This window comes from Acanthochromis polyacanthus, chromosome 12, assembly GCF_021347895.1.
Source record: "Acanthochromis polyacanthus isolate Apoly-LR-REF ecotype Palm Island chromosome 12, KAUST_Apoly_ChrSc, whole genome shotgun sequence".
NCBI lineage: Eukaryota > Metazoa > Chordata > Actinopteri > Pomacentridae > Acanthochromis > Acanthochromis polyacanthus.
The window spans coordinates 37,202,030-37,211,297 of record NC_067124.1 but is presented as its reverse complement, the minus strand read 5'-3'; positions in this window follow the sequence as shown (position 1 = coordinate 37,211,297).

Here is a 9,268-nt window from a genome sequence, read left to right as displayed (position 1 = left end):
GTCTCTCTGGCATCTGCTGCATCTTTTCGCCCTCGTTCCTCCCTCACGCTTTCCCCCTGAACATAAACACAGGCTGCTTGCTGTTAACTTGGTGCCCGTGTTGTCATATTCACAAGTGCTCTGTTAGCGGCGATTAGCGGGGAAGGAAAACAAACACGCAGGAGCTGAAGGGGGTTAAAATCAATAGTTGTTTTCATTGTTTTTCTCCAAAATTTAAGGTGAGCATGCTGAAGATGTAACCTGGAGCGTAATTACTCCACAGTTATGGTGTAATTTTTGGTGAAGCAGTAGATAAATGTACATTAAAAAATAATGTAATACTAAGAAACTGTAAAAAAAAAAAATCTGCAAAATAATTACATTTTTAGCTGATTTAAATACAGAAAAATGTATATTTTTTAAAAATATTTTTTCATATTTTTTTAAAGATTAAACTAATTTCTATCAAGATCATTTAATGTAAATTAGTGCAACTGTATTTTTTTTGTTATTTTACTTTGTATTAATAAATGTACATCATACCTTCGTATACAAGATATTAAGGCTAACATCTGTTTTTACATGTGATAGTTATACATTTCACTGACATATTACACAATTAAAATGTTCTGTAACCATACAAATGCCATCTATATATAAACACACTGTGTAACTGATGCACATTAGTGTAACTGTATTTTAAATGTTTTTGTTTTTTTACGGTTAACATCTAAATGATGACCTATTAATGGACTGTAATTTAACAAAACGGTGAAAATCTATTGAAATAAATCAATATTCATTTTCTTTGTTGTTTTTTTAAATCATTTTCCAATCCTTTATTTACATGTTTTTTTTCAAATAATGGCAAAAGTCTTTAAAATAAGAATACAACCTTCATTAATAGTCAAACCTTGTAAAAGAACTAATTGTTTTTTATGTAGACAGTTTTGACCTGTTGCTTTTACAGTGAACATATAAATCAATGTTTTATTCCATAATTTTATTAGACATTATTTGTAATTTAACAAAATGGAAAATCTGTAAAATAACGCTTTAAATTAATTTATCAATTTTTAAAAATTATTTTCAGTCCAATATAGACAGAACGGAAAATATCTGTCAAATTACGTTTTTGCTGATTTAAATACAGTAAAACTAACTTTAGTCACACATTGTAAAAGAATAAATCACTTTTTGATGCAACTTTATTTTTTAGTGTGAACAATATTTACAATTTTGATTAGATTTTTCTTTCTTTTTTTTTTACAGTGAACATATAAAATTAACACTTTATTCTGTAAAACTTAAAAATGTGTAAAAGAAAAAACATTTCTAAACAACGTAGGCACTGGAGAAGCAAGATAAAAGTAGTTCTTACTGGGTATCTGGTGGATTACTGAGAACAGCAGGAAACTCGGATTCAGTTATTTACCCTTTTTTATTTTAATTAAACAGGTTTGCCTCTTATCAATAAGGACATTTTGATATAAATCCAATATCTAAATACATTTACTCTGTTTAACTGTTTACTAGTAAAATTTAGAGTTTAACCATGTTCTGCTACTTTCTCCTTCCACTCTGCTTCATTTCAGAGTTAAATCTTCTATTTTCTGCTCCACTAAATTTATCCAACAACCTCTTTTTTTATGTTTTTTGTAAGACGCAGATTTGACACAGTGTGACAATAATACGACGAGTTTAAAATACAAACACACACTAAAAGAAAACTGGCCATCTGCTGGATTTGTTTAAGCGTCTTGTTTTATGTCCTGAAGCAAATAGAAACATCGATTCATGGAGAGAGAGAATAAATGAAGTCATCTGACTTTAGAGCTCTAATGTTAGACGAGGTCAGTTTGTTAAATCGGTGTGTTAAAGCCATTTTTCTGGGGATGTGCGGTAAATGTGAGGACAAAGACGGATTCAGCTTGTCTCTTATGAGCTAAATTTTAATATTTGCTCATTTCTTTATCACCTGTTGTAAAATTAAGTCTCCAACAGAAGTAAATGTTCTGTTGTGATGGTGCTCGTACTGTTTGGTCACTGGCACAACTTTAACTGACAGGTTTCCTCAGAAAGTTCAAGTTTTGGTCTATAAATACACTAAAAAATAGTCTAATTTTACAGCAACCCTCTAAAGAAACAAATTACCGTTTGGATGTAGACGTGTACAGTTTTGGCTTTTTTACATATATAAATGAATAGATTTTAAACTATTTATTGTCCGTAATTTAATAAAACAGGGAAAATCTGTAAAATAATAGGGATTTGTTTAAAGAACACAGTTTAAACACGGTTTTAAAAAGCTATTTTACAATGTAGGAACATGGGAACGAGATATGAAGCTAGAAGTTATTTTAACCCAGAATTATTCTTTTAGTATCAAGCAGCAAAAAAAAAAAAACTATAAATCATGCAGCTCTGTTTGAGATGAATCAACAATTCAGATAATATTCAGCTGCAGTAAAATGTTTGAGCTAAATGCAATATAAACAAATGCAGAAATGGAGTCAAAACTGCAGCTTTTGCCTCCCTGCCCTCCCTGATGTGCATGTTTGGAGGTGCTGGGTGACACGCCGTCCTCCCCCTCTGATCTCGGCCGTCCTCCCTCGTCCTCCCCCGTCCTCCCGCCGGCCCTGTAGCGCTCCTGCTGCTGCTGTTTTCACTGAGCAGGAATGATGGCCGCTGTCTCTGGATCAATGAGGACTCTATTCATTCATGCAACTCCTCGCCTCCTCCCTCAATCTTCACCTCTTTTCCCTCTCGCCGTCACATTTCCTTCCACGCTCTATCTCTCCACGGTCTCTCCATCACCCAGGTCGGCCCATATTTCCTCCTTCCCTCCCCGTGTTATCTCCGTCTCCTGTCCATTTATTGCTCCTTTCCGTTGCTAATCCGCCGTCATCCTGTCAGCGCACGTGTGCAGCAGCCGGCTTGTTGTTTGCCATGTACGAGCTCGGCCTGGCAGAGGTTTTTATTCTTTATGTTCATGTCTCTTTGTGTGCACATATTCATGAGGGAAATAAGCATTACTGTCTGCGTCTGAGTCATGTGAGTAATGTATATTATTCCCAGAAGCACAGGGCAATAACGCTGTCGAATGAGACGGGAAGCCAATACGTTTCACTTAAACAATGATGAAGCACAAAAAAAAAGGCCATAAAAAGAGCCACGTTTCAGTCAGCTGGGTTCATATTCATAGACGCAGATGTAAAAGCGACTCCACTGCTTTCTCATTTACATTTAAAAAAGAAAGTCTGGTTAGAAAGCAAATGAGGGGTTTGTTTTCAAGAATGATCCGACATCCAAAGTGCCACTGTAGCGCTATATTTGGGTGGCGGGTTAGACCACTTTGATACTAAAATGTAGATCATGAAGTACTAGTGAAATTATATAAAAATGCATTCTTAATTTCTTTCTTGGATTACGGCTGTGTACTTAGCTTCTGTGTCTTTAAGTGTGCTATTTCTATGACTTTAGCGATGTAGTTAGCGTCTTTATATGGTTTTAGCTATTTAATTAGCTGTTTTTGTATTAATTTAGCTGTGCAGTTGGCCATTTTCTATTACTTTAACTGTTAAATTCTTCTTCTAAGTGTGTCATGCTTCTTTCGATAACTTGAACTATGTAATTACCTGTATTTCCAGTTAATTTAGCGGTGTAGTTAGCTGTTTTCTATTACTTTAGCTGTGTAGTTAGCTTCTGTCTATGACTTTACATGCATTGTTAGCTTCTTTCTATGGCTTTGGCTATCCAGATAGCTTCTTTCTATAACTTTAGCTGTGTAACTACCAGTTTTTCTATAACTTTAGTTGTGTTGTTAGCTTCTGTCTATGACTTTATGAGCATTGTTAGCTTATTTCTATGGCTTTGGCTATCCAGATAGCTTCTTTCTACAACTTTAGCTGTGTAACTACCAGTTTTTCTATAACTTTAGTTGTGTTGTTAGCTTCTGTCTATGACTTTATGAGCATTGTTAGCTTATTTCTATGGCTTTGGCTATCCAGATAGCTTCTTTCTACAACTTTAGCTGTGTAACTACCAATTTTTCTATAACTTTAGTTGTGTTGTTAGCTTCTGTCTATGACTTTAGCTGCATTATTAGCTTCTTTCCATGACTTTGGCTATGTAGTTTGCTTCTTTCTAGAACTTTAGCTGTGCAGTTGGCTTCCTCTATGACTTAGCCACACTGTTAGCTTCTATAGTGACTTAAACTGTGTAGTTAGCTGTTTTTCTAGGACTTGAAGGGTTTGGAAGCAGAATGGTCTGACCCACTTTCTGTAGTTTTTGAGAAAAATAGGTTCAAAGTTTTGTGTCTTCAAGAATGGTCTGACATCCAAAGAACCACTGTGATGCCAGATTTGGGTTGTGGGTTGGACCACTTTGACACTAAAATGTGGACTATGAAATATTACAGAAATTATACAAACTAAGTTCAGATTTTTTGTGGGTTTGACTGCTTCTAACCCCTTCCTATGTAGTTTCTAAGCAAAGGTAAAACCCTGACATAGTAGGAAAGACTAAGTTTGAAGGAGTCACAGAAATTAGATGTTTTAACATCTAAATTACACATACTTTGAGTGTCATTTTGACCAGTTAAACCACAGTTGGAGATCTCTGTAAACCAATTTAGTCAGAATGTCAGCATCTTCGGATGTTGGTCCAGCAAAATATTTGAGCAGCGTTAGCAGCAGTAACGGCAGCTACTGCGGTGGATCAGGCGGTTAGAAAATTCATCAAAACTTGTGATCAAAATTTACTTGAACTTTGGTTAAAGTTGTAGCTCCGAAATGCATTTAAAAACCGGGTCGCGTCCTGTTCGATGTAGCTTCTGACGTGACTGCAACATCACGTACGTGTACAAAACTGGAATAACAACTAGCTAGAATTCGAAGATATCTGTAATTTAAAAAACACACTGATCGGAAAAGTAACGTCATTTGTCCTTGAAGAATGACGATGCAGAGATCTGAAATGTTCTTTCTGACTACAAAGAATTGAATGACAGATTTCTGTAGCTGATATTCAGTCTAGGTAATTGAATGTTTAAATGGTTTCATCCAGGAGATCGAGATTTGCATCGTATGTGGGACTATTCTTGGAATAAAGTTTCACTTTTCACTTTGTAGGGTTTAGTTTTGGAAAATATACTTTTTTTTGACATTTTTATAATGATAACTGATCATTAGAAGTTTGGTTAAGTTTAGGCAGCATAATTACTTTGTTAGTTTATAGAAAACATCATAGTTTAGGTTAAGATGCGACTCTTTCGCAACATGTTTGAAGCTTCACCTCCATTTTCTCGGTTCCAACCAGGGTCATGTGTCTTGCTTCATCTAATATATGATTGGTTGGAGTGGCAGAAAAGTGACGAAATTAATGAGAAAAGAAACGTTGATCTGAAACGTAACCATAAATACATATCTGGCAGTAAATACATTTCTTTCAGTGCACTTCAGTTGTAACTGTGCAAAGACAAGGCTTCTAGATGACGGAGCTAGAAAAGTCTAAATGATACTCAAAGTGACAAATTATATTTGCTTTTTACATTAAAATATATATTTATCAAGCATCTTAAAGTACTGTGGCACTAAAATGTGTGAAAAGAATGTTTTTGGTCTTTAGTTGTTAGTCTTTGCATCAACACTCAACGAATGGAAAACCAGTACCTCTATCGAATCGTATGAAAGGTGAAAATTGATTCACTCTGAGTAAATTTTAGTATCTTTTCCAAACAGCACTCAAAAATCCTATAGCAAAACACCACAGAAGGTAAGTTTACGAGGAAGGACATAAATATTCTGCCCACGTGATGATTAACTTGCAAAGTATCTCCACAAAAATGACGACAAATGTTAAGAAACATGAAACCGACGTAAAACGAAAATCCAAAAGTAAAGAAATATATTTGTTGCTGTTTCAGGAACGTGCTAATTACATGAAGCAACAATGATCAATGGTGCACAAATTAAATAAAATTATATGAAAATCTTTACTTTAGTAGACATTTAAAACATTTGAATGACCTAAAATGCCATTTGTGAGTCAATTAGAGGCTCAAATGTGGATAAAATCCTAGATTTGCAAATTATCCACATTAGTTTGGACATGGCCAAAGTTCAGAGTCAGTTAATTAGATATAAAGTATTGACAAATATTATCTGAACCAGCCAGAAGGAGCATGTGCAGATTTAGGAACAGTTGCAGATATATTTTGTATAGACTTACAAAACATACAAATGCACTTCACTATATGTTCTGAGATGCAAGTCCGGATCAAGATGCAAACCCTGTAAGATCATTTTCTGCTAAAATAAAGCCACAAATGTGTAGAACTGTGCTGTCTCAGCTTAGACCAGTTGTTCCTTATTAACAGTTGAGCTAAAATATTCAGAATGAAAGTCTAGACTGATGTTCTACAGAACTGAGACAAATCAGACCAAACAGGAAGCTTGTGGTTGTTCTTATCTCTGAACACCTCCAGCTCTTCCTGGATCTCCTCCACTGATCCGTCCACATGCGGCGCTCATGCTAAAGGCCCGGCTGAACGCTGTAAAGTTGCTCAGGTTGTATTCTGCTTGTTTTCCAGTGCAAATATTGCAAAGTTAATGTGACATCATGAATATTTCAGCAGGGCTCCCATTAGACGCTGCAGCCGGAGGAAGTTCCTCACATGCAAACGCACTCCAGCGACAGACAACACGATCGCTTCGGCTCTTTCCATCGATCCCAGCCGCTAATGGAGCTGTCGGAGTTTTTTTTTTCCTTTTTGCTAAAATCGGTGTTTATTCTTTAAATTTGACGCCGTCTGCTGCTGCTGCTGCTGCTCAGAGGCCGGACTGCACACACGGCGTGAAGACAAACGTGGAGAAAATGAGGTTGAAGAAGCGTGAGCTAAATTGAATTATCCCGCTAAGACTATTCCAGTGATGATCTGTATTTATACAGATGAGAAAAGGTTGGAGGGAGAGAGGGGTCGCTCTGCGCTCTGCCAAAGAGGCTTTTTGGCTGCAGCTTAAAACCTTTTATGCTGAAATATTCTTAAATCAATAAAGGAGAGATCTATTGATCTACTGGCAACACCCAATTGGCTCTGTAGTGGCCATAGAAGTGAGATATTAATATTGATCCTGCAGCTCGCCGCAGCACTCCCAAAACAAAGGCTTCCCGCTGTGGAAGCTTTATCCTCCCACCAAACTCCAAAGCACAGAGACGACGGCCCACTTTGTGCTGCTGTAGCTGCAGATAATAATGCAATAATGCATGTTTGCAACAATGCAACTCGCATCTTTTCAGCACCTACTTCAACTTTACACAAAAAAATGCACATTTTAAATACTAATCTATTCACAAAGCTCTTTTCTAAAGCAAACTTTGCATTTTGTCTGCAGAAATTTGCAAAGAAGAAAACTCATGCATGAAAACGCACAAAGAAACTTGCATCAGGTTTAAATTTAGGAGGATGCAAAACATTTACAGACAAATAAAATGTGTAAAATTTCATCAAGAGCTTAGATCGTTTGATCAAAAGGACACTATTTAGATGTTTTCTATCATTTTTAAGTGTGAAAATACAGAATATTTACTGTCTGCAGCTTTTTAAATGTGAGGATTTGCTGCTTCTTTCTGTTTAATGTCGCTGTGAATTGAATATCTTTGAGCTGAGCCTTAAGTTTTGATAAATTGCAACAGATCTACCAATTAATTTATCTTAAGTGTAATCAACTGATGTATAAATAAGAGAAAATAATAAGTTAGTTGCAGACATACAGTAAACATGGATCACTGCAACAAAACCGTATTTTATCAGTATTTGATGAAAATAAATAAACTGGAAAATGGGCTGCTGTGAAAAATGTCTGGTGCAGCTTCCTCTGATTGGTTACACATCATGAGAAACAGCCAATCAATGCTGGAGGACAAACAATGAAAACTTTATGACGCTCACATGAAGTAAGGGGATAGTGACACATTTAACGTGACATGTTTAACCCTTTAAAGGGCACTTAATGACATACTTTGAATCCAAAATTTCAACCCTATAGTGTTATTGGAGGGCATTAGACTTTTAATTTTGTGACATTTTTTAAGGTCAATGAAGTTACCATATATGGTTCTTTGCCCATTAGTGGTAAAAAAAAAAAAAACATTCCAAGAAATGTATCTATAATCACTTAGCACTAGTACTCAACTGTAAAACGTGTGAGTTTCATCAACTAATGGTTAGTTTTGACATTTCGACCGCAAATATGGAAGAGAACCGATCCGCACTCCGTCTTTTTCCAACTTTGGAGAAAAGAGAAAGTTTGATGGGTTCCAGGCCTCTTCTGATTGGTCAAACACCACGATGCAGTGTGCTGTAACGTAGAGCGATCTTCTCTGATTGGCTGGATGAAAACCACATGCTTCTCCACCTCACTGAGAGGCGGGAGCAACGCCATATTTAATGTGTGTGGAAGTTACCAAAGATGATGACTTGCCTGATGAAGGGTTTAAGCATTTTAAGCCTTTCAGGTTCTATTTTACGGCGTAAAATGGAACCTGAATAAAAACAAAATCGTCGGGGAGGTTGTTTATCGCAACAACATGGTGTGCAATGAAGCACCGAATGCAAAAATGTATTCCAGAAATGCAAAAAAAGACTTTACACGCTACCGGAACGCAGTTTGTACATTCAAAAAAGTAGTAAAACATAATAAACATTTTGAAAAAAGAAACGTATTTTAAAAAATGGTGAAAATCTGTCAACTTTGTCACCAGAAATATGGTAAACAGTACATTAAAAAACTATTGAAGAACAGTTACTGCGACACGTTGGCCACAAATACAGTAAAAAAAAAACTGTTATTTAACAGTTAGAGCTTCTCTTCCAAGGTAATTATTGTCATTTAATCGGAAAAAAAAGTTTAAAAATAAACTTGACAATATCTCGTACAAAACAGCAACCACCTTTAAATGGCAGGCAAAAATGGAAGATAGCCCATTATCACCTGAAAATTTACCTTCAATATATTTATAATCTGTATTAAAATAGAACAAAATCTGTCATTTAACATATAACATAAAAACATAAATAGGCAAAAGCATATCAACTAAATTTTGCGTTGGAGATTGTGTCATTCTAAATTTTGATGCCACGATTTTAACTTCTACTGCAAAAATCTATCAGTGATTAGTTCTTTTTATTACTAATAATTGAAATCTGTCCTACAAACCCATTAGTTGACTTCTACATGGTCATAATTTGTGTTTTTTCTAGTTTTATGCTTATCGTTCTTCATACAAA